This window comes from Lagenorhynchus albirostris, chromosome 16 (genome assembly GCF_949774975.1).
Source record: "Lagenorhynchus albirostris chromosome 16, mLagAlb1.1, whole genome shotgun sequence".
NCBI lineage: Eukaryota > Metazoa > Chordata > Mammalia > Artiodactyla > Delphinidae > Lagenorhynchus > Lagenorhynchus albirostris.
The window spans coordinates 37743799-37767505 of NC_083110.1; the positions used below are offsets into that span (position 1 = coordinate 37743799).

Here is a 23707-nt window from a genome sequence, read left to right on the forward strand (position 1 = left end):
CAGGGACCTCTCAGCTTTGAACGGCCATGCTCCCACCCTAATCCTCATAGTGCCGCTATGTCCACTGGTCCCCAAATGGCGGATTGATGTGTAATCAACTCTAGTAGCTGGAAGGGAAGTGGGTCCAGAGGCTGAGGGGTCCACTGCAGCTGTCCGTGGACAGGATCTGGACTGCGGAGAGGAGGGGAGGATGGGAGAGGTTAAGGACTCACCAGGATGTGGTAGGTCAAATCGCCAGGGTGAAGGGAGAGAGCAGAATCCCTGGAGACAAAGCTGTCTTACTTAGCATCCAGTCACTTACTCTGGCCCTCAGCTACTCCTCAGAAGGGATGAGTAAGTATAAGTAAGTTTGCTATAACATTCAAGGCCTTTTATGGTACTGGCCATGGTTTCCTCTGTGACCTCTCTTGCTAATGCTACACACAACCATATGCATGCACAGCCCCTGCTCCTGTGTGCTCCCAGTTCCTTCTCTCTGGAGTATGTGTTTCAGCCACAGAAGTCTGATCATTCTAAGCAAGTCTCGCATGAAACTGTCCTGATTCTACCTCCAGAAGAAGAGCCAGTAAGCACTTCCTCAGGGCTCTTATCTGTGTCCCTCAGACTGCCCAGTGCCCCTCCTGCATGCCCAGCCCTGAGCCTCAGGTTGGACTCAGGCCAGGAACCCCATGAGTAATATTGGCTTGACGGGCAGATTCGAGAAACACCACTGAAATGACAGAATCGCCCTCCTGTTTTTTGGGGGCCCAGGTAAAGGTCAGATCAGGCTGGGACAGAGGCCATCTAGCAGGAGAGGAGAGATACAGAGCTGGAAAACCTCATGTCACATCAGGGTCACAGAGGGAGGTCCCATGGCCATTGACAACGTCTTGAGCAATCACGAAGGCCTGTGAGTAATGCAGCCTGGACCACTTCCAAGCCAGAGGCAGGAAAAATACCCTGAAGACTTAGTTTGGGTCCACTCACGCTTGTTTTGGTTAAGAAACCACTCCCGGGAGCTTCTTCTGTGCAGCTGTTTCCCTGATGATATTTACCTGCTGAGCTTACCCACCTGCTTTTCCGGGGATCAGCATTGGAAATGGGCAAAACCACAGAGGCTCTAAGCTCAAGCCCAGAGTAAAGCTGGGAAAAGGGCAGGAGCTAATCTGAACTCTGCACCAGAGAACAGTGGGGGGCATGGGACGGGGGCAAGCTAGCTCTTTCCTTCTCTATGCCCTCAGACCACGTTCCCAGTACTTCTCTGGATGAAGGGATCCATGGGTTCCAGCCGGAAGGGACATGAGCACCCCCTCCTTCCTGAAGTTTACAAACCCTGCACCACAGCGCTCTGTTCCTTCCAGCTCCCTCTGAGGCCACCAGGAGGGAGGGTGGGGTGAGGACAAGGGCAGGGCAAGGGAATCTGCTGAACATGGTGGCCTCCTGAGTAAGCTTTTATTTGAAGGAATTGCCCCACTCCTCTTACACAGGCAGGAATCCGAAGCCAAGGAGGGGAAATACGGGCCTCACTTAGGAGTAGAGACAGAGATATGGCCCCCTTTCCCACTGCCCTTAAAGCACTGTACCTCCCGGCCGTGGTCCTGGGTCTCCCTTTGCTGGTTCCCTGCCCTGCATCATTTCTGCATTTTCTAAGGGCTCCTCTGGGCCAGGCACCTCTGGGCACTGAAAGACAAGTGGAGAGGATTGGGAGGGCAGAACTTTCCAGAAGGCATTTGCAGAAATGCACACTTCTTGGTGGGATGGTTCGCCCACCAACATCATTGGCCCAGAGCCAGGATGGCTTCAGATCAGTGGTTCTCAACCTTGGCTGCACACCAGGGAGCTCTGAAAGCTAACTTCTGTTTCACCCCTGTCAGCTCCGATTTAACGCGTCTGGACATTGGTCCTTGGGAGGTGTAAAAGCTCCTCCAGTGATCCCATGTGTGGCCAGGCTTGAGAACCACTACTTTATTAGGTAATTTCATATCCTTGAGCCTGGAGCCACCAGAAGCAGTCTTTGCCTGCTCTTGCCTCGAGGGAGGCTTCTTCTGAGGTAGGTACACGTTTGCCAATCAGTCTCCCAAATAGAAAGTGGAAAGGGGCCTATATCTCAAGGCTCAACATGAAACAGCTCCATGAGAGCTACAGGTACTGTTGTATAGGTTGTGCACTGCACAAAGGTATCCAATAGGAGGGGGAATAGGCTGGGTTTGGGCTCTGCTGGCAAAGGCATGTGTTCTAGCATGGTGAGAGGGATCTGCCACCAGAAGGGCAAGCCTTTCTCTAATTTATACCAAGATGCCATACAGATAGCAGAGCCCTGAGTCTGAGATGCCTGCTCAGTGGTCACCAGCACCAATGTCCCCTGACTCCCTGCTTACGGCACTCTCAGTCTCTGTTGCCAGGCAGCTGAAGCTCTAGCTCCCTAGCACACCACTTTTGTCCATCCCACTGGTGTGCTGGACCAGCCAGCTGGTCCCAATAGCCCTGAGAGCTGATTGTTAAATTTTTAGGAATGTTGTAATTTTAACACAGACATCATTAGAAATTAAATTATGTAAACTTACAATTAAATAAACTATATTAGAAACAAAGGTAATACATACTCAACAGACATGACTTTCTAATTACTTACTACATTTTCCTGTTGTCTACATTTTTAGGATTATTTCTCTCTATCCTATCTGTATGGTGCAAATACTATTATGATTGTTGATTTTTATGTCATCTGGACTGGGCCACAGGGTGCCCAGACATTTGGTCAAGTATTATTCTGGTGTGTCTGTGAGGGTGTTCCTGGACAAAACTAACATTTGAATCAGTAGATGGAATAAAGCACATTGCCCTTCCTGAGGTGTCTGGGCCTCATCCAGTCAGCTGGGGGCCTGACTAGAACAGAAAGGCTGACCCTCCCTTGAGTAGAAGGGAACTCCTCCTCCTGAATGCCTTGAGCTGGGACACTGGTTTTTTCCCTGCCTTCAAACTAGAACTACATCGGCTCTCCTGGGTCTCCAGCTTGCCAACTACAGATCTTGGGACTTCTCAGCCTCCATAATTATGTGAGCCAATTCCTTGTTATAAATCTCTTGATATATACAGACAGTTCCTGACTTCTGATGGTTCAACTTAGGATTTTTCGACTTTATGATAGGGTGAAAGCAATACACTTTCAGTAGAAACTGTACTTCAAATTTTTGAACTTTTATCTTTTCCTGGGCTAGCCACATGCCAGATGATACTCTCTCATGATGTTGGGCAGTGGCAGTGAGCCGCAGCTCCCGGTCAGCCAGGCGATCATGGCCAGGAACTTACAACAGATACACTTACAACCATTCTAGACCCCTATAACCATTCTGTTTTTTCACTTTCAGTACAGTGTTCAATAAATTACATGAGATGTTCAACGCTTTGTTGTAAAAGAGAATTTGTGTCAGATGATTTTTGCCCAACGAATGTACATGTTCTGAGCATGTTTAAGGTAGGCTAGGCTAAGCTATGGTGTTTGGTAGATTAGGTGTATTAAATGCATTTTTGACTTAACGATGGGTTTATTGGGACATAACTCCATTGTAATTTGGGGAAGATCACTGTATATACATATAATCGAGCGATTTATATATCCTTGAGATACATATATATATATATATCCTTGATTGGTTCTGTTTCTCTGAAGAACCCTAATTCAACTATGTACTGGGCTGCTACTATACATCTCTTCCCAGCTCCTTGTTCACTGATCATGCTGGTATGCTGGTAGTTTGAAGCTGATGGTGGTGGGAATATTTACAATATACCAAGTAAATCAGCAAATGCTATCAATGGTGAAAAGAAAATAAAAAGTGGAGTTGGTATTGCTATGAGAGGTCTCTAAAATGAAGCCTGGAGGCCGTTGAGGAAGTGTGGCTTACCCATGTCTCAGCCCAGATGGAATCTGATCTTTTAACTACATATTGTCCTAACGAAGACATCCAGAACACCTGCTAGAACCCCGAGATACTTATCAGACCCTTACCCTAGAATAATTCATGACAGCCTATTCCTTAAGGACAAATATTTCTCTTCCTGTGTCAGAGTACAGCCTTGTGGCTTTTGCCTTTATAAGCCCCTGACTCTTTCTCTTCCCCAGAACACTGTTTGGAATCTGTCTCCCAAACTGCAATTCATAAGACCCCCAAATAAAGCTCTTTGTTCTTTGCAGCCTCGATATTGATTACAGGTTGACATAACCAGGACTTCCATTTTGTTTCCTTCCAGAAAGCCAGTTGTTAGGCAGTTGCCAGCATGCCTCCGGTCGTCCCCTATGAGGTTTGCTCTGTGTGCTCCAGTCACTGTCGACTCCCTGCTGTGGGCAGAGGATGTTTGCTCTCCACCCAAATTTGTTCTCCCCATCCTCCTGGGCACACCTAGATGCTCCACATTTCCCAGCCGCCTTGCAGTTTGGTGTGGCTGGGCCCCGGCATTGTTCATCAGCAGACATGTTGTGGCCACTTCTAGACGTGGCCCACAAAACTCCTCCCCTCCACAATCCTCCACGTTTGCCTTCCTTTTCTGGGGCCACCTTGGAAGCACTGTGTAAAAGAGGGCAGAGGCCCCACAGTCTGGGTCCCTGAATGATTGAGTGAGCCCAGCCCCTACTGTCAACCAGAAACCTCTCAGATGGTTGCGAGAAGAGCTGTTACCTACTTGGTCCTCTTTGTTACTACACCCGACCTTCCCACCAGATATGCGCATTGCCTGCCTTTCTTCACTTCCTTTGATGCAGCCTTTTGGACCCTGTTGCAGTGTCACCTTCCTGCTCGGAGCCCTAGAGTTAGAGTTTACCACCTTTAATGTCTCCCTCATCACCCAGGCCTGAGGACGCACGAAACTTCTAAAAGCCCTCCTGCCAGACCCTAAGACTTTACCCGTAACTTAGATATATAAAATTTAAATTACCCATATTTATTACCTAGAATTTAAAAATTAACCCATATTTTAAATATTATAGCCTATAATTGAAATATAAACTATAAACAAAACTTATAGTATGCTGACTTTAAAATATTCTTTCTAGATTTTTTTCTTTTTTTTAAACTTTTTATTTTATATCGGAGTATAGTTGATTAACAATGTTGTGTTAGTTTCAGGTGTACAACAAAGTGATTCAGTTATACATATACATGTGTCTATTCTTTAACTGCAGAATTTTGTCAGATTATCAAAGGTGAACTTTTCTCCCACTCTGGTGGCCTTGCCTTGCAGGTACTCTGAGCATAGCCGTGGTTTCACCTCTGGGCACTCGGGTCCTGCAAGTTGCTGTGTCCCTGAGGGAAGAGGGCAGGGCCTCAGTCCTGTTGCCTTTGGCCTGAAGTCTGTCTCTGTCCTTTGGCTCAATGCCCCCTCCAGATGTGTAGCTTGGCTTTTAATTTCAGTCTTGTCCACACACTGCAGTCTATGGTACACCCTCTTACACATAGCCCAGGCCCCCAGAAGGGGTCTAGAGCCCTGGACTCTTACTTTTCTGGGTCTTTGGTGTCCTGGGATCCTGGGCAGAGAGTCAGCAGAACAAAGATGCAGAACCTAGGGTTGGGCCCTGGAAAACCACCAGACACACTGGGCCAGCAAGAGGTTCAGACCAGAATTCGGAGGCTTTGCTTGGAAAGCCCCCTACTTGTGACCTGTAGCCTCAGGCATGTTTCCTTGAGTCCTGCAGCCCTGGCCTGGGGGGGGGGGCGGGGGGGGAGGTGGCTTAGGCGTAACTAGGTGAGCTGGTTCAGACACCATAACCTTTGGTTTGAACCTCCACTATACCACTTGTCCCCATCACCTTTCACTTTGCAACAGCTAATGTCCAGACAGCTGATGTCCAGGGGGGCTTAGTGCTGAGTTGATGGATGAGTGGTGTACCGGCTGGGTTCTCCAGTGGCAGATGCGGAGATGAGAGTTTTATGAGGGATGAACACTTGTTCAGGAAAGGGGAGGATGCAGGAGTGGGGTGGGAGGGGAGTGTCTGGGCCATATGCAAACCTGACAGTGTCTCTGCCAGCCCACCTGGGAGCTCCGAGGCAGATGGCCCAGAAGAGGGTCTGGCTTTGGGTGGAGGTGGTTAGGTCCATGTACTACCGTCATTGGCTGGGGGCCTTCTCGGAGAGGAGCATGACCTTGGCTACCACTGCCTTGTGTAGTCATTGGCTGGGAGCCACCCAAGAAAAGCATAAAGTTGGCTCAAAAGCTGAGGCTGACCCTAAAAGAGCTAACAGCTGGCGGGGTCAGCTGACCCCACTCCTTGCAGCTGGGCGGCAAGTCCTTTCCTGAAAGGGACGCGAGCAGCTCAGTTGTGTGTACCTGGCAGGTCCTGTGAACCTCGCAGGCCTCATTTTTAGGCCTCTGTAGATCCTGGGTTCAGACTAACTCTACTCACCTAAAACTCTGTGCTGCACCTGGGCAACTGTCTGGGCTCCCCATTTCATTGCGCAGCTTTCAGATAAAATTTCATTCAGCTGCGAAGTCTCACTGTGGTTTCCTCAGAAGGGAAAGCTTCCATCAGAGGGGTGTGTAGAGCCAACAATGGGACAGACCCTGCCCCCCTTTCGCCTGCAGTGGGACAACATGTTCAAAGGGCTCCATGAAAAACCGTCAACCTCAGGGCACTGTGGGAAGTGGCAGGTGGGACCCCAGCCCGCCAGGCCTGACACCCTGGGCCAGGCAGGGTCCCCTGCTAAGTTCCTGCTTCTAGCAGCCAGAGGCTGAGAGGAAAGAGGGAAATGATGCTTCACTAGTGGGTTTTGGGTCCTGGGAACATGAGGTTCTGAGGTTTCAAGGAGCTGTCACCCTTCCCCTGTAGCAGGGGGTGGGGGACCCAGAGGTGGGGTTACCACCAGCGTCAGCCTGCCCAGGCTCCAGTGACAACCCTGTCCTCACTCAGGTCCAACGAGGAAGCAGGTTTGAAATGATTTCCCCTCCCACAAAGAGTCGGATTTTAGAAAATGATGAATTGACACTTTGGTCAGTTTTCATTATTGAAAAACAAGTCTTTTCCCTCGTGAAAACACCTGCTTTTTGTGGAAAGGCAGGGATTGGAACAGACGGAAAGAATGGAAATTTCCCAGGCGCCTTCTCTCCCAACTCACACCTCTCCCCAAAGTCAAGATTCCTCCTCCGCTTGACCAGCCCCTCCCACCTGGGCACACAACCTCCATCCGCTCTTCCAATCATTTCCCCTCCTTTTGCATCTTTAATCCCGCCCTCCCTCACTGGTTCTCTTCTCCAAGTTGACAAACACACTCAGGTCTCTCTTCTCTCAAAATCACACCTCCCTTTACATCATTTACTATAATGGAACGGGACTCGTTTGGGGGTTGTACAACATCTGGCCCCTTCCTGTTCTGGAGCGACCCCCCACCACCTCCCTTTTTGGTCTGCTCTGTCCCTGCAGGCAGTTGGATGTGGCCATGTGATGTACACTCAGGCCATCAGATGGTCCTGCCTGGGTTTGATCTAATCTTGAGCATGTCATGAAAAGACTGAGAGATGGTTAGATGGACTTCCCAGCACTGGCAGCAGTGATGATGTCCTGTTGTGACCTTGGGGCCTTCTAACACAGTGGAGGTGTCCTGCAGAGATGTCCTGACCACGCCATTCCTGCAAGATTCCTGTGCTTCTTGCTTTTAGGCCCCCTGGAGCCACCATCATTCTTGGCTGTTTTCCAAGCCTGGTTCTCCAGCTCCCAAAGGATTTTGTAAATCTCATATATTTAGAATAAATTCCCTTTTCTGGCTTTAGCTGGCTTGGGTTGCCTTTCCGTGACCTGCAACCCACAGAATTCTAACTGATGCCCATATCATGTCTCTGAGCCCCTGTTTTCACAGTCCTCTCCTCTCTCACTTCCTAATTTTCCTAACTCAGCACAGATGGCACTGTCTCCCAGTTGTCTGTTCTCCCCCAGATGACATTTCCTTCCTCATTTCCCCAATTATGCCACCAAGCTAATCATTGCTTGTCTCAGACTGGAAACCACAGGCCATCCTTCCAGACCTTGGCTCTAGTTTTCTACAGCCTATTGTCATATTTCCATGACCGACGGTACTCACAGCTCATCCAGAAGGTGCTGCTGGAGGAGGCCCTCCCACCCAGGCAAACACTTCTTTCCTCCCAACTTTTGCTTCATTCTCATCTGTTTCAAATCCAGCTCCTGTCTGGGTGTACACGTCTGACCCTGGTGAGGGTCTGGTGCACACATGCTGCCTTGCTTTCGCCTGCAGTGAGACATCATGCTCAAAGGGTTCCATGAAAAACTGTCAACCCCAAGTCAACATCTGGCAAAATTATTCTTCAAAATGAAGGGGCAATTAACATATTCTCAGATAAACAAAAACTGAGACAGTTAATTGCTAGCAGATGTGCCCTACAGGAAATGTTAAAGGGACTCTTTCAGGCTGAAATGAAAGGACACTAGACAGTAACTCGAACCCACATGAAGAAATAAAGAACATCAGTAAAAGTATTGGTACAGGTAAATATTTAAGATGGTATTGATGCATTTTTCTTTGTAACTTCTCTTTTTTCTTATCTGATTTCAAAGGTAACTGTGTAAAAAACTTATAAATCTATGTTGATGAGCACACAATATTTAAAGATATAATGAGTGATGAGAAAATATATAAAGGTTTTTGTTCAGCAGATAAATGGATAAAGAAGATGTGAGGTATATATACAATGGAATACTCAGCCATAAAAAGAATGAAATTTTGCCATTTGCAACATGGATGGACTTGGAAGGCATTATGCTAAGTGAAATAAGTCAGAGAAAAATACTGTATGATATCACTTATATGTGGAATCTAAAAAATACAACAGACTAGTGAGTATGACAAAAAAAGAAGCAGACTCACAGATGTAGAGAACAAACTTGTGGTTACCAATGAGGAGAGGGGGGTGGGGCAGTAGGAGATACAAATTATTGGGTGTAAGATAGGCTCAAGGATGTATTGTGGGACTTCCCTCGTGGCTCAGTGGTTAGGAATCTGCTTGCCAATGCAGGGGACACAGGTTCGAGCCCTGGTCCAGGAAGATCCCACATGCTGCGGAGCAACTAATCCCGTGCGCCACAACTATCGAGCTTGTGCTCTAGAGTCTGCGAGCCACAACCACTGAGCCTGAGTGCCACAACTATTGAAGCCTGCCCACCTAGAGCCCGTGCTCTGCAACAAGAGAAACCACCGTAATGAGAGGCCCGCTCACCACAACGAAGAGTAGACCCCACTTGCTGCAACTTGAGAAAGCCTGCGTGCAGCAATGAAGACCCAAGGCAGCCACAAATAAATAAATATAATCTTTACAATTGTGAATCACTATATATTGCACACCTGTAACTTATATACTATTGTACATCAACTATACTTCAATTAAAAAATAAAATAAAAAGTTTCTGTATGCTGTATTTGTTAATCCAAACTAGATTGACACAGATTAAGGTGTAATCCCCAAGGCAACCACTAGGAAAATAACCCCAAAACTATACAGTCAAAGAAACAACAAGGTGATTAAAAGGTTATGACAGAAAATATCCATTTAAATGGACAATATCCATTTAATTCTTTAAAAAAGAATTCAGTAATTGAGGATGTGAGGAACAAAAAAGATATGACACAGGAAAAAAATAGCAAAATAGTAGGAGGAAGTCCTTTCTTATCAGTAATCACATCACATGTAAATGAACTGAACTCTCCAAATAAAAGGAAGGTGTAGGTAGAATTGACTTAAAAAATCCAACAATGTGCCCTTTAAAAAGTGTTACTTTAGATTCAAAGACACAAATATGTTGAAAGTGAAAGGATTTAAAAAGATATTCCATACGAACAGTAACCAAAAGAGAGCTGGAGTGGCTATACTAAAATCATACAAAATGGACTTCAAGACAAAAATTACTGCAAAAGAGAAAGAAGGACAATATATATTAATAAAAGTGTCAATACATCAAAATATAACAATTATAAACATATATTTGCCTAACAATAGAGCACCAAAGTCCATGAAGCAAAAATAGGTAGACTTGAGGGAGAAATGGAGAATGCAACGATCGTAATTGGAAACCTCAATATCCCACTTTCAGCAATGTATAGAAAAGCAACAAAGAAACCACCTAGACCTAACAGACATCTATAGAACTCTCTACCCAAAACAACAGAATACATATTCATCTAAACTGCACAGGGAACACATCCTTGGATAGACCAAATGTTAGGCCACAAAACAGGTTTCAACAGATTTAAAAGGATATCTTCTCTTGTGGAAATTTTTTTTTTTTTTTTTGCGGTATGCGGGCCTCTCACTGATGTGGCCTCTCCTGTTGCAGAGCACAGGCTCCGGATGCACAGGCTCAGCAGCCATGGCTCACGGGCCCAGCTGCTCCATGGCATGTGGGATCTTCCTGGACCGGGGCACGAACCCATGTCCCCTGCATTGGCAGATGGACTCTCAACCACTGCGCCACCAGGGAAGCCCAAAAGGATATCTTCTCTTACTAGTCAACATTGTACTGGAAGTTGTAGCCAAGGCAATTAGGCAAGAAAAAATAATAAAGGCAGGACCTGTCACATTTCTGAGCCCATGCCCAGGACTGGGTTTGAGAGAGAGAAGAGAACAAGGGACTATGCAGTGTCCTGTTCTGTCCCTGGGTAAGGCAATGGGTGGCAGCTCTGACCTATACCCATGGCATCTTGCTCCCTTTCCCAATTTTTTATTTTGAATTTAAGTCTCCACTGATATCCCAAGGGATTTATGAAGATCCCAGAGGTCACTGTCATGACTGCATTGCAGTCCAACTTCTCCCTATGCTCAGCCCTGCTTCCTCACTCCTCATATCTGTCACTCTTCAATAAACTTACTCCATGCTGACCTCCATCTCAGAGTCAGCTTCCCAGGGGACCTAGTCTTCAATGGAGCTAAAGGTCGGTGTCTGGAGTATTGTGAAATGACTGGCGTACAGTCATAAAGTGGACATTGTACAGCTTCAAGAGCTGATTGTTAAACTGTATGCATGTTCCAATTCCACTCGTGTTCTTGTCAAAAGGAAAGATGCATATATGTGTCAAAACTTTTTGGAGATAACAGTAGTTATTTCTGCAGAGTAGGGATGGAAGTTTGGAGTCACTTGTTTTCTGCTTTACACTTTTCTATGGTGTTTGAATTCTTTCCCTGAACATGCAATGATTTCTATAGTGATAATTCAAAGGAAGGATGGATCCAGTAGTTGAAGGGTTGGGGTGCAGTGAAATGTATATAAAATCAGAGAAGAATCTGGGCAGTGGCTGGTCAAGCCCTACTCAGCTGTAGGGTGACCAAAATCCTAGTTTGCTCCAGATTATCCTGGTTTTAGCATTGAAAGTCCTGCATCCTGAGGGACAATTCAGTACTAGAATAGAATCAAGAGTTCAGAAATAAACACTCTTATTTATGGTCAACTGATTTTTATCAAGGGTGTGAAGACAATTCAATGGGGGAAAGAATAGTCCTTTCAACAAATGGTGCTGGGACAACTTGATATCCACATGCAAAAGAATCAAGTTGGACCCCTCTCTCATACCATACACCAAAATTAATTTGAAAATGTATCAAAGACTTAAATATAAGAGCTAAAACTATAAACTCATAGAAGAAAACTAAATAAGAAAAAAATAGATAAACTGGATGTAATCAAAATGAAAAATTTTGGGCTTCCCTGGTGGTGCAGTGGTTGAGAGTCCCCCTGTCAATGCAGGAGACACGGATTCGTGCCCCGGTCCGGGAAGATCCCACATGCCGCAGAGCAGCTGGGTCCGTGAGCCATGGCCTCTGAGCCTGCATGTCCAGAGCCTGTGCTCCGCAATGGGAGAGGCCACAACAGTGAGAGGCCCGCGTACCGCCAAAAAAAAAAAAAAAAAGAAAAAAGAAAAATTTTGTGCTTCAAAGGACACCATGAAGAAAGTGAAAAGATAATCTGCTGAATAGGAGTAAATTTGTGCATATCTTACATCTATTAAGTCACTTGTATCTAGAATATATTTTTTAAAACTCATACAACTCAAAAAAAAGTAGTTTGCAAATATTTTCTCCCAGTCCATGGCTTCATTCTCTTCAGAGTGACTTTCTCAGAAGTTTTGAATTTTAATAGTTTTATTTTAATGGAGCACCGTTTTGGTGTTGTATCTAAAAACTCAGTGCTAACCTAAGGTTACCAGATTTTCTCCTACGTTTTCTTCTATAAATTTTGTATCTTGTGTTTCACATTTAGGTCTATTGTCATTTTGAGTTAATTTTTGCTAAAGGTATAACGTCTGTATCAAGGCTCATGTTTTGTTTTGTTTTGTTTTGTCTGTGGACATACAGCTGTTCCAGCAACAGCTGTTAAAAGCACTATCCTTTCTCCATTAAATTGCCTTTCCTTTTTTGTCAAAGATCAGTTGACTATATTTGCATGGGTCTATTTTTGGGCTTTCTATGTGATTCCACTCGTCTATATGTCTATCCTTTTGCCAATACCACACACTATCTTGGTTATTGTAACTTTAATATAATTAAATTGAATTTGGGTAGTGTGATTCCTCCAACTATGTTATTCTTCTTCAGTTCTGTATTGGTGGCTTTGGGTCATTTGCCATTCTATGTAACCTTTAGAATCAGTGTGCTGATACCTATAAAATAGCTTGCCAGGATTTTTATTGAGATTGTGCTACATCTATAGATCAAGTTGAGAAGAACTGACACCTGAACTCTTCATTTATTAGATCCTCTTTGATTTCTTTCATCAGAGTCTTGTAGTTTTCTGCATGTAGATTCTCTACATATTTTGTTAGATCTTTATATATGTATTTAATTTTTCATGCTAATGCAAATGGCATTGTGCTTTTATTTTCAAATTCCACTGGTTCATTTTAAACAAGTATAAAGGAAAGCAACTGAATTTTGTATTTTAACCTTGTATCCTAACCTTGCTATAATTGCTTTTTAGTTCTAGGAGGTTTTTTGTTTTGGGGTTTTTTTTTTTTTTGTAGATGCTTCGTGTTTTTTGCATAGATAACTTTATCATCTATGAAGGAAGCCAGTTAAAACTTCCTCCCCAATCTGTATAATTTTTATTTCCTTTTCTTGTCTTATTGCACTAGCTACAGCTTCCAGTACAATGTTGAATAGGAGTGCTTAAAGGGAACATCCTTGTCTTGTTCCCAAAATAGGGAGAAAACATCCAGTTTCTCATCATTATCATGTTAGCTGTAGGTTTTTTGAGATGTTCTTTATCAAGTTGAGGAGATCCTCCTCATTTCACAGTTCGCTGAGAGTTTTTATCATGATTAGGTGTTGGATTTGTCAAATATTTTTCTGTATCAATTCATTTGATCATATGATTTTTCTTCTTCAGCCTATTGATGTGGTGGATTAAATTGATATTTTTTCTGAATGTTCAACCAGTTTTGCACATCTGCAATAAACCCCACTTGGTTGTGTTACATAATTTTTTTATACATTGTTGGGTTCATTTTCTTTTTCTTTTTTTTAATAAATATTTTTATTTATTAAAAAAAATTTTGAAGACATGGACCATTTTTAAAGTCTTTATTGAATTTGCTTCTGTTTTATGTTTTGGTTTTTTGGCCGCAAGGCATGTGGGAACTTAGCTTCCTGACCAGGGATTGAACCTGCACCCGCTGCATCGGAAGGCAAAGTCTTAACCACTGGACCACCAGAGAAGTCCCTGTTGGGTTCATTTTGTTAATATTTTGTTGAGGAATTTTGCACCAATATTCACAGGAGATATTTGTCTGTAGCTTTCCTTTCTTGTCTTTATCTGGTTTGGGTATTAGGGTAATACTGGCTTCATAGAATGAATTAGGAAGTGTTCCTTCTACTTCTATTTTCTGGAAGAGATTGTAAAGAATTTGTATCATTTCTTCCTTAAATGTTTGGTAAAATATGCCAGTGAAACCATTTCAGCCTGGTGATTTCTTTTTTTGGAAAGTTATTACTTACTGATTCAATTTCTTTAGTAGTGGTAGGCATATTCCAATGATTTCTTTTTGGCGTATTGATTATACTTATTTAAAAAAAATTTTGGTTGCCCTAGAGTTTGCAATATATATTTACAGCTAATCTAAGTCCACTCTCAAATAACACTGTACTACTGCTTCACAAATAGTGCAGGTTCCTTACACAGAGTATTCCTAATTCCTCCCTTCTGTTCCTTATGACATTGCTGTTACTAGTCTAGCTATCTCTATACCATAATCACCCAAAACACTGTTACTATTGTTACTTTGTGCAGTTATCTATTAGATCAATTAAGAATAAGAAAAAAAAAAGATTTTGTTTTACCTTCATTTATTCCTTCTCTGGATACTCTTTCTTTATGTATACCTCAGTTTCTGACCTATATCATTTTCCTTCTCTTTGAAGAACTTCTTTTAACATTTTGTGCATAACAAGTCTACTAGTGATGAATACACTCAATTTTTGTTTGTCTGAGAACGTCTTTATTTAGCCTTCACTTTTGAAGAATAATTTCAATAGATATAGAATCCTATACTGGTTGGGATGTTTTTTTCAACACTTTAAATATTTCACTCCACTCTCTTCTTGCTTGTATGTTTCTGATGAGAAGTCTGATGTAATTTTTATCCTTGTTACTCAAAGGTAAGGTGGTTCCCCCTACTCCCAGCTTCTTTCAAGATTTTCTTTGTCTTTTGCTTTCTGCAATTTGCATATGATGTGCCTAATATGCACATAATTTTATCCTACTTGGTGTTCTCTGAGATTCCTGGATCTGTGGTTTGTTGACTGTCACTGCCTGGAGTTGGCAAAGACACAAAGTTTAGAGTCAGCTATCAAGTTTGAGGGCACACAGTTCTCCATAAGGCCAACCTCACTCCTGACATCAACAGCAAGTTTGGGGGTGTTCCCCCAAACCACACTCCGTTCAGTAATTTGCTAGAAGAACTCATAGAACTCACTGAAAGCTATTATACTCATAGCTGTGGTTTATTACAAGGAAGGAATACAAATTAAAATCAACCAAGGAAATGATGAATAGGGCAGAGTCTGAGAAGGTTCCAAATACACAGGTTCTATTGTTCTCTCTCATGGAGTCAGGACATATTGCCCAGCCAGCATCAATGTGTGACAATACAGAGTAATGCCAACTGAGAAGCTTGCCAGAGCCTCAGGCTTCAGAAGTTTTTATTTGGGCTCTATTGCACAGGCATGATTGATTGTCCACCTGGTTGATCTCAGCCTCAGGGTTGACCGATACCACTTGACCCAAAGCTCCCACCTTAAATCACATGATTGGTCTTTCTAGCGTGAGCAGCTTCAACTATCAGGTGTGGTTAGCAATACTCTAAGATCTGGTATAGCCAACCCTTGCCCTAAATGAAGACATTCCTATCAGGTACAACCAAGGTTACCTCCCAGAAGCCAAGGAAAAAGGCTAGCCCTCTTTTTGGGCAAGAATTCTCTACTACACAGTCATTAATTTTGGAAAATTCTTGGCCATTATTACTTTAAATATTTCTTCTGTTCCCTCTTCTCTTCTCCTACTGGCATTCCAACTATGTGCTTATTACACATTTTGAAATTATCTCACCATTCTTGGATATTCTGTCTGCATTTTTGTTCTCTTTTTTCTTTGTATTCAGTTTGAATTTTTTATTGACATATTTTCAAGCTCACTGATTATTTCCTTAGCTGTGTCCAGTCTACTGATGAGCCCATCAAAGGCATTCTTCATTTCTGTTGCACTGCTTTTTATTTCTAGCATTTCTTTTTTATTCTTTCTTAGGGTTTCCATCTCTCTGCTTACATTAACCGTCTGTTCTTTTTTTCTTTTCTTCTCTTTTTTAAATTAATTTTTATTGGAGCGTGGTTGCTTAACAATGTTGTGTTAGCCTCCACTGCACAACAAAATGAATCAGCTATATGCATACAGATATCCCCTCCCTTTTGGACTTCCCTCCCGTTTAGGTTACCACAGTGCATTAGGTAGAGTTCCCTGTGCTATACAGTATGTTCCCATCAGTTGCCTATTTTATACATAGTATCAATAATGTATATGTGTCAATCCCAGTCTCCCAATTTCTCCCTCCCCATCCCTTTCCCCCTTGGTATCTATACATTTGTTCTCTACATCTATGTCTATATTTCTGCTTTGCAAACAAGATCATCTATACCATTTTTCTAGATTCCACATATATGCGTTATTATACGATATTTGCTTTTCTCTTTCTGACTTACTTCACTCTGTATGACAGTCTCTAGGTCCATCCACGTCTTTACAAATGACCCAATTTCGTTCCTTTTTATGGCTGAGTAATATTCCATTGTATATATGTGCCACATCTTCTTTATCCATTCCTCTGTTGATGGACATTCAGGTTGCTTCCATGTCCTGGCTATTGTAAATAGTGCTGCTCTGAACATTGGGGTGCATGTGTTTTTTTTGAATTATGGTTTTCTCTGGGTATATGCCCAGTGGTGGGATTGCTGGGTCATATGGTGGTTCTATTTTTAGTTTTTTAAGGAACCTCCATACTGTTCTCCATAGTGGCTGTATCAATTTACATTCCCACCAACAGTGTATGAGGGTTCCCTTTTCTCCACACCCTCTCCAGCATTTACCATTTGTAGATTTTTTGATGGCCATTCTGACCGGTGTGGGGTGATACCTCATTATAGTTTTGATTTGCATGTCTCTAATAATTAGTGATGCCAATTATCTTTTCATGTGTTTGTTGGTCATCTGTATGACTTCTTTGGAGAAATGTCTATTTAGGTCTTCTGCCCATTTTTTGATTGGGTTGTTTGTTTTTTTGATATGGAGCTGTATGAGCTGCTTGCATATTTTGTAAATTAATCCTTTGTCAGCCATCTGTTCTTGCATGTTGTCTACTTTTTCTATTAGTGTCCTTAACATACTAATCATAGTTATTTTAAATTATCTATCTGATAATTCCAAAATCTCTGCCATATCTTGGCTGTTATCTTCTGAATTTCCCTGTGTCTCTAGATTTGGGGTAGTGGTTTGCTCTGTGACCTCAATTCTCTGATGGGTCGAAGAAGTCATTGATTTTAAGTTCATTTAGTTTTTTCCTTATAGTAAGGGTGGGAGTGATAATTTCTAAGCTTTTTACACACCAAAGATAAAACCAGAAGCCTGGGTCTTTAAATTTTAATAGCTGTTGCATAATGACTATTCTTTTTCAGACAACTCCTACTGCACCTCCCAGCTCCCCATTCCTAGAAGATTCCAGAGGCCTGTGACCCACATGGAAGACTTCAGAGAACAACTTCCTTTAGATCTCTCCATTAGATTAATACAAGTAATGAATGTAAGCTCCAGGAAGCAGGGATTTTTATCTGCTTTGTTACCTACTGTATTCCCAGTAACTAGAACAGTTACTGGCACAACAATGTATACTGAGTGACTAATTATCAACTTCTCATTAGGGAAGCATTGAGTCCACCTTTAATAGCCCCAGCTAGCTCTCAGCTCTATGATGATCTGCCTTCCTCTGGGACACTCAGTTGACTGGCCTTGGATTTGCATTCCTTGAACACTGGAGAAGTAAGGCTGGGGGCGTGGCTCCAAATATAGGGTCCCTGTGTCTGCACACAGAGTCTGAATCAAGTAAAAACCCATTATTCTACTTTCTTCTAAAAAAATTCCCAAAGGCAACAGTTCACAACCTGAGATTAAAGTAGGATCCAATGGTTTACCTGAAAGGGAATTTCTATTCATTCAGGAATTACCCTGTGCCCTTTCTTGAACTCTCTGTTTTTTACTAGCTAGGCAATCCTTATAAAAGTTCTGTGAGATATGGTCTATCATGATCTCCCTTTTATAGTGAGGAACCCAAGTGGAGAGGTTATATCACTGGAATAAGACCAGAGAGTAAGTAATTGGTGGAACTAAGATTTACACCTAGGCCTGGCTTTCTTTAAAGACTATTCTTTTCAGAACTGGCAAAATGATGCCAGTGTCAAGGTGGGAGGGTTGACTTTCCCTGTTCACTGGGAAGTTAAGAAGGACTGGATCATGACATAGGGCTAAGAAGAGGAGGAAGCAGAGGTCTGGGGAGAGGAGAAAAAACAGTTTGTTTTTGGGGTTGGGGGGGAATAGAATGCTTTTTTTTTTTTCTGTCTAAGAACAGATGAGTTGGTAGCAGTTTAATACAGATGGAAACAAATACAATCCATATAAAAACAGGATTTGAAGCAGGAGGCGGATATATCAACCAAAGTAAAGTTAGAGCTTTCGGCCATGCAACTCAACATCTGAGTTCTCTTCACTTAAAAACCAAACTAGGGGGCTTCCCTGGTGGCGCAGTGGTTGAGAGTCCGCCTGCCGATGCAGGGGACACGGGTTCGTGCCCCGGTCCGGGAAGATCCCACATGCCGCGGAGCGGCTGGGCCCGTGAGCCATGGCCGCTGAGCCTGCGCGTCCGAAGCCTGTGCTCCACAACAGGAGAGGCCACAACAGTGAGAGGCCCGCGTACCGCAAAAACAACCAAACAAAGAAACTAGACGCTTTAATAGGTGTTCGTAGAGAAGGCTACAAAAGTATTGCAAAATGTTAGCCTTACATATACCACAAAAAAGAGAGAGAAAAACAAAATTAATACACCCCCTAGGCTAATCACAACAAGTTTTCCCTAACAGAGACAGACACTGAAAAATAACTCTTTACAAGCTTAGCTTCAAGGTATGAGGTACAATACCTTACAGCTCTCACTTGGGTGTTTCCCACTCATGCTCTTTTCAGTATAAACAAATAGGTTTACGTAATGGAATACATATTTGAAGAATTCCTTAAAAAAAATCACAAGTTCCATTTTATATATACAAATTTTTAATTATGTACTGAAAATAAATTACAGGAAAAAAATTTAAAATGCAACAGAGGACAAAGTCACAATAAACATTCCCACTGAATTCCCTTGGTCGGGGGCATGGTGAGACTGCAGTGCTCAAGAAGATAAATATCACAAATATAACAAAAACTTCAAATTGTCTATGCACTCACACACTGACATGAGCCACAAACATTCCTTCAAAGGGACTGTACTCATTAGCCTACCACAGAACCAGATTTTGTCATAAACTACAAAACTTTTAATACAAAATCCTATTTATATATTTATAATTCATATACTTGCCCTATCTGTGATTTTAGAAAATAAAAGCTACACACTGTATAGATACTCTTAACTCATAGCTGTAGGCAACATTTTTGGATGGAATTTCCCCCCAATAAAATTAATGGCATATTTTATGTACATGAAGGCTAAACTGCATAAAGACAGCTCAGTTTGCCAGATACGTTTCTCCTTTTAGGGCAGGTTTATAAATTTAAAAAGGCAAGATAAATGTACACCTCAGAATCACTTTCTTAGCTACAAGAGTTGTCATATAATTTCTATGAAGTTTCTGATACATGCATTTATGTAATACTGGTATTGAAGGCAGTAAAGCAATATATACTTTTAATGTCGTGGCTCAATAAAGGCTTCTTTGTCATTCCAATCTGATTCTTGATACAGTGATTCATAACTTCTCTAAAAATTAAAATTTCAATGGGACACTGTGTTAAAAAGACTCTAAATAGATTTCTTAAAATATTTCCCTGAAATAGCCTTTACATAAGACAAATTTCACTAACATTAGATTAAGTAAAAAGGGAAACAAAAGAATTAAACATGGCACAAGTGTGCATGAAAACTAATGCTCCTCAGCCAGTCTTCATGTCTTAGGAGCCATGAACAGAATGCTTAAAACCAACAAACAATTTCACACTCTGTGGCAGCCATCTGTGAAGCCAGTTATACTAAACTACTTCTACAGTTGATTGTAAACTTTGGTTTATTTTTATTTGAGTTCTCACTGTACAGCAAGAATGAAAAAAAGAAAGAGTGGAGTCCATGAAGAGATGAACTGTCAGTCTGTCTTTAAGCTGGTATGATGAGACACCTGGTCAGTCAGGTCTGCTTTGATAGAGTTTGTTACAGATTGCCTTATGTTTTCCTCCATGAAATTATCAACCAAGGGTCTTCAATACCTGTTCCCATAGCGTTTCAGCAATCTGATCAATCATTGTTCCAATTTCTCTGAACTCCCCAGAGTATTTAACATATGCCCAAGTACAAAGAGACGTCAGTGCTAACCCCATGACAAGGTTACACAAGACGGTTATAGAGTTTAGGCCAATGAAGCCAGTCAGTCCTGAGATTATATACATAGCAAACATGACTGCAAACAGTGTGGCAGGGGTATGAGCAACATAGAAGATATTTTTGCCATCATTGTGCTTTATAAAATTTGCATAGGTTTCTTCTATTTCAGCCTCAAACTGGTCCTGATAACGACGGCAGAATTCATCTCCACCCATTTTTTTTTTACTGAACAAGACTGTTTAATTGCCACTTCCTTGAGATCCAGGTGTTTTTGCTCCAGAGTGCAGTGTAAGGGTTGTCCCCACCGCCTACTTGCTCCATACTTTTGCAATAGATCTCTCTTGCTCCTGCTACTGCAGCAAGATTATTAGCTTCAGCTGTTGCCTGAAGCATGGACTTTGGATGTGGAAGTTCCTCTCCTTGATAAATTTTAATGTAAGCCTTGAAGTATTGTACAAGATCTTTACAAATGACTTTAGATCCACTTATCTCTTTTTCTAACAAATTTTCTGGGGCAAGTAGCAATGGAATTAGATTTCGAAGCTCTCGTTTAAACTCTTCATCAATATCTTTCAATCTCCCATCAAAACTAGGATTAGTTGAAACTTTAAGACCAGGATTTGGCAAAAGGAAGCAACCAAGATTTGAGAAACAGTTGTGAATGTGCTTCCTTACATTCTGCAGCTCTTCATGTTGACTTTGTTTTACCTGCAATCTCTTTTCAAGGAATTGTTCTCCACCTTCCAAACCATATGAATGTTCATAAGGATAACTCCAGTCTCGAATCAAAAACATTAATGTCTGAAATGGTTTCTGGTAGATTTCTTCCATTGCAAATCTGCCGTATTCTGTAAATAATTGCAGGTGTTGAAGATCATCTTCTTGAATATTTTGCGACAAATTATATACCTGGACAGAGCCAGTCACAGTGCTCAGAGCAAACACTGTTGCACTAACTTTGATAGTTGACTGGCTATCAAAGGCACCCTAGGTATCCCTCAGCAGCACAGCCACTTTTGTTCCATTAGGTCTCTCGATCACATACACTTCATTCCAGATGTGTATGCCTGTTGTTTCTCTCTTGCAACCAACCCACCATGTAAAGCCAGTCAATGGTTCATTGTTTCCACCAATCCAACTTTGAGAATCCTTGTTATACATATATCTAAGCATGAAGTCCAGTAGAAATGATTTCCCTTTAGGAAAAGCTCCTGCCATGGATACCACTACTATGTTAAGATCTCCTATGTGCTCCTGTAGCAATATCTTCTCCAAAGCTTCTTCATCAAGCTCAAAGTTATGGTCATCTTCATGTGCAAGAACAATCTATACTGGACATGGTTTCTTCATAACCTCATCAGAGTCTACTAGGTCATCATCTTCATAATTCTCACCTAGGAGGGTCCTGGACAAGACATGGTTAACCCCGGTGTTTGGGTCGCTGGTTCGCCTCCGGCACTGCAGCCCCTCGTGTGGCTGCCGCCTCCGCACTGCCTCGTCCCCCTCAGCCGTCTTGGACAGATTTAAAATTAACTCCCCCTAGAATGCTATTTTATTTTTTTAAATTTAAGTATAGTTGATTTACAATGTTGTGTTAGTTTCTGGTGTACTATTTACAATAGCCAGGCATGGCTAAATGTCCATCGACAGATGAATGGATAAAAAAGACGTGGTATATACATATATACACACATGCGTGCATGCACACACACACACACACACACACGTACACACAATGGAATATTACTCAGCCATAAAAAAGAGTGAAAACAGTTTCTCAACTGAACACTGGGCTGAGCTGGTCTTCAGGATGCACTGAGTCTTAGATGGCATTTGGGGCGGGTATCTGAAAGTCCATGCTATGAGCATCTTTGTCCCCATGTTAATCCTCTCTTTCCACCCAGGCCACCAGGATGCTGCTTCTTCCCACCACTGTTGCTATGGTAACTGGCTGGCAGTCTTACATACCAGCCATCAAACATGCTGAGAGAAGCCTGTCTATACCACTAACTCAGTCATACTGCGGAAAGCCGGAGGGATACACATTCCAGTTGTGGTGGGGGACTTGATGGCTCTGGCCAACGGGTGCAGCCAATGTCCCTGAAGGCGGAGGTGTGGCTGCAAATGAGCAGTAGAGATGGGTCAGCTCAGATCTGGGTCGAGTCCTGCTTCTGCCGCTCAGTAGCAATGTGCCCTTGGGAGTCAATGAAATTCCTGAATCTCAACTTCCTTATCTGGCCAACAGGGAGGGTTGTTCTGCCCCCACAGAGCTGGGCCAGCAGTAAATGAGACCACAGGGGAGTACAGAAGAATTGTGAGCCCTCACTGTGGTTTGCCATTTCGCAACCACTCTCAGGGTCGAGTCATTTCTCCCAGATGTGCAGGAACAGAAATCAGCGTAAGAAACTGGTTCCCTAAGGAAAGCCCCTGACTCAGCCCCTATTTGGTTCAGTTGCTGAGGGTGGGTAAGTGTGGGCTTCCGCTGGCTTCCAGAGGGCAGTGTGTCTGGCAGAGTTTCTGTCTAGACACTGGCTGAGGGCTCTGCCCAGCCTCTCCCCAGCCTCCTTGTTCCTGGGGCACAGATGCCTTACTATTCCTCAGGGCCAACAGCTCAGGATCCAGGAAAGCAAGAGGGCTTTTCCCTGCTGTCATGGGTTGAACTGTGCCCACTCTGCATTCATATGTTGAAGTCCTAACCCCCAGTACCTCAGGATGTGACTGTATTTGGACATGAGGTCTTTAAAGGGGTGATTAAGTTATACTAAGTTATTAACATGGGTCCTAATCCAATATCACTGGTGTCTTTAGAAGAAGAGATTAGGACACAGACATGCACAGATAAAAGACCGTGTGAAAACACAGGGAGAAGATGGCCATCTACAAGCCAAGGAGAGAGGCCTCAGAAGAAACCAAACCTGCTGACACCTTGATCTTAGAACTTAACCTTCCAAAATTATGAGAAAATCAATTGTTGTTTAAGCCACCCAGCCTGTGACACTTGGTTATGGCAGCCTGAGCAGACTAACATGCCTGCCCTTCCTCCTCACTGTAAGTAAGAGAATTCCAGCTCCCATGGGGACCCTTGGAGACAGCGACCCTTCTGGAACCACCATGAAGTGGGACTCTTCATCTTGTTTCCAGTCGCTCTGTCTCTCACTGCTCGCTGGCCCCATCTCTGCACCTCTGCACTGGGGTTCCCAGGACCCCAACTCCATGTCTCCCCAAGCCTGTCCAGCTCACATACTGCCCCCAGCTTGGAGAGAGGGACACATTAGGGGCATAGGCTGCAGCTTGTAACACAGCTCTGGGCGCCACAAGTCCCATCTCTGTGACCAGTTCTGATTTCAGTCACAGGTGTGATACAGAGCTCTTGTCCACTGGTGGTTCCCACTCCAGGCTCTCAGCTGCTGGGGGCTTCTCTGAAGCCAAAGGGAACCTACAGACCCTGTGCAAATGAACGAAGCCCAGAAGTGCTGGGCATCCACATCTCTAGGGGCAGACTTCAGGTGAGGGAGAAAGGGAGCAGGGTAATTCTCCTGCCTCTGTCCTTCCTGGAC

At 43.0% G+C, this 23707-nt stretch overlaps 1 protein-coding gene and 1 pseudogene across 6 annotated transcripts in view; both read right to left on the reverse strand.

Moving 5' to 3' along the window:
* ARHGAP22 (Rho GTPase activating protein 22) overlaps positions 1-23707 on the reverse strand; it is a 199803-nt gene that overhangs the window by 165947 nt on the left and 10149 nt on the right. The window lies entirely within an intron of this gene.
* LOC132507002 (atlastin-2-like) lies at positions 18938-21507 on the reverse strand (annotated as a pseudogene).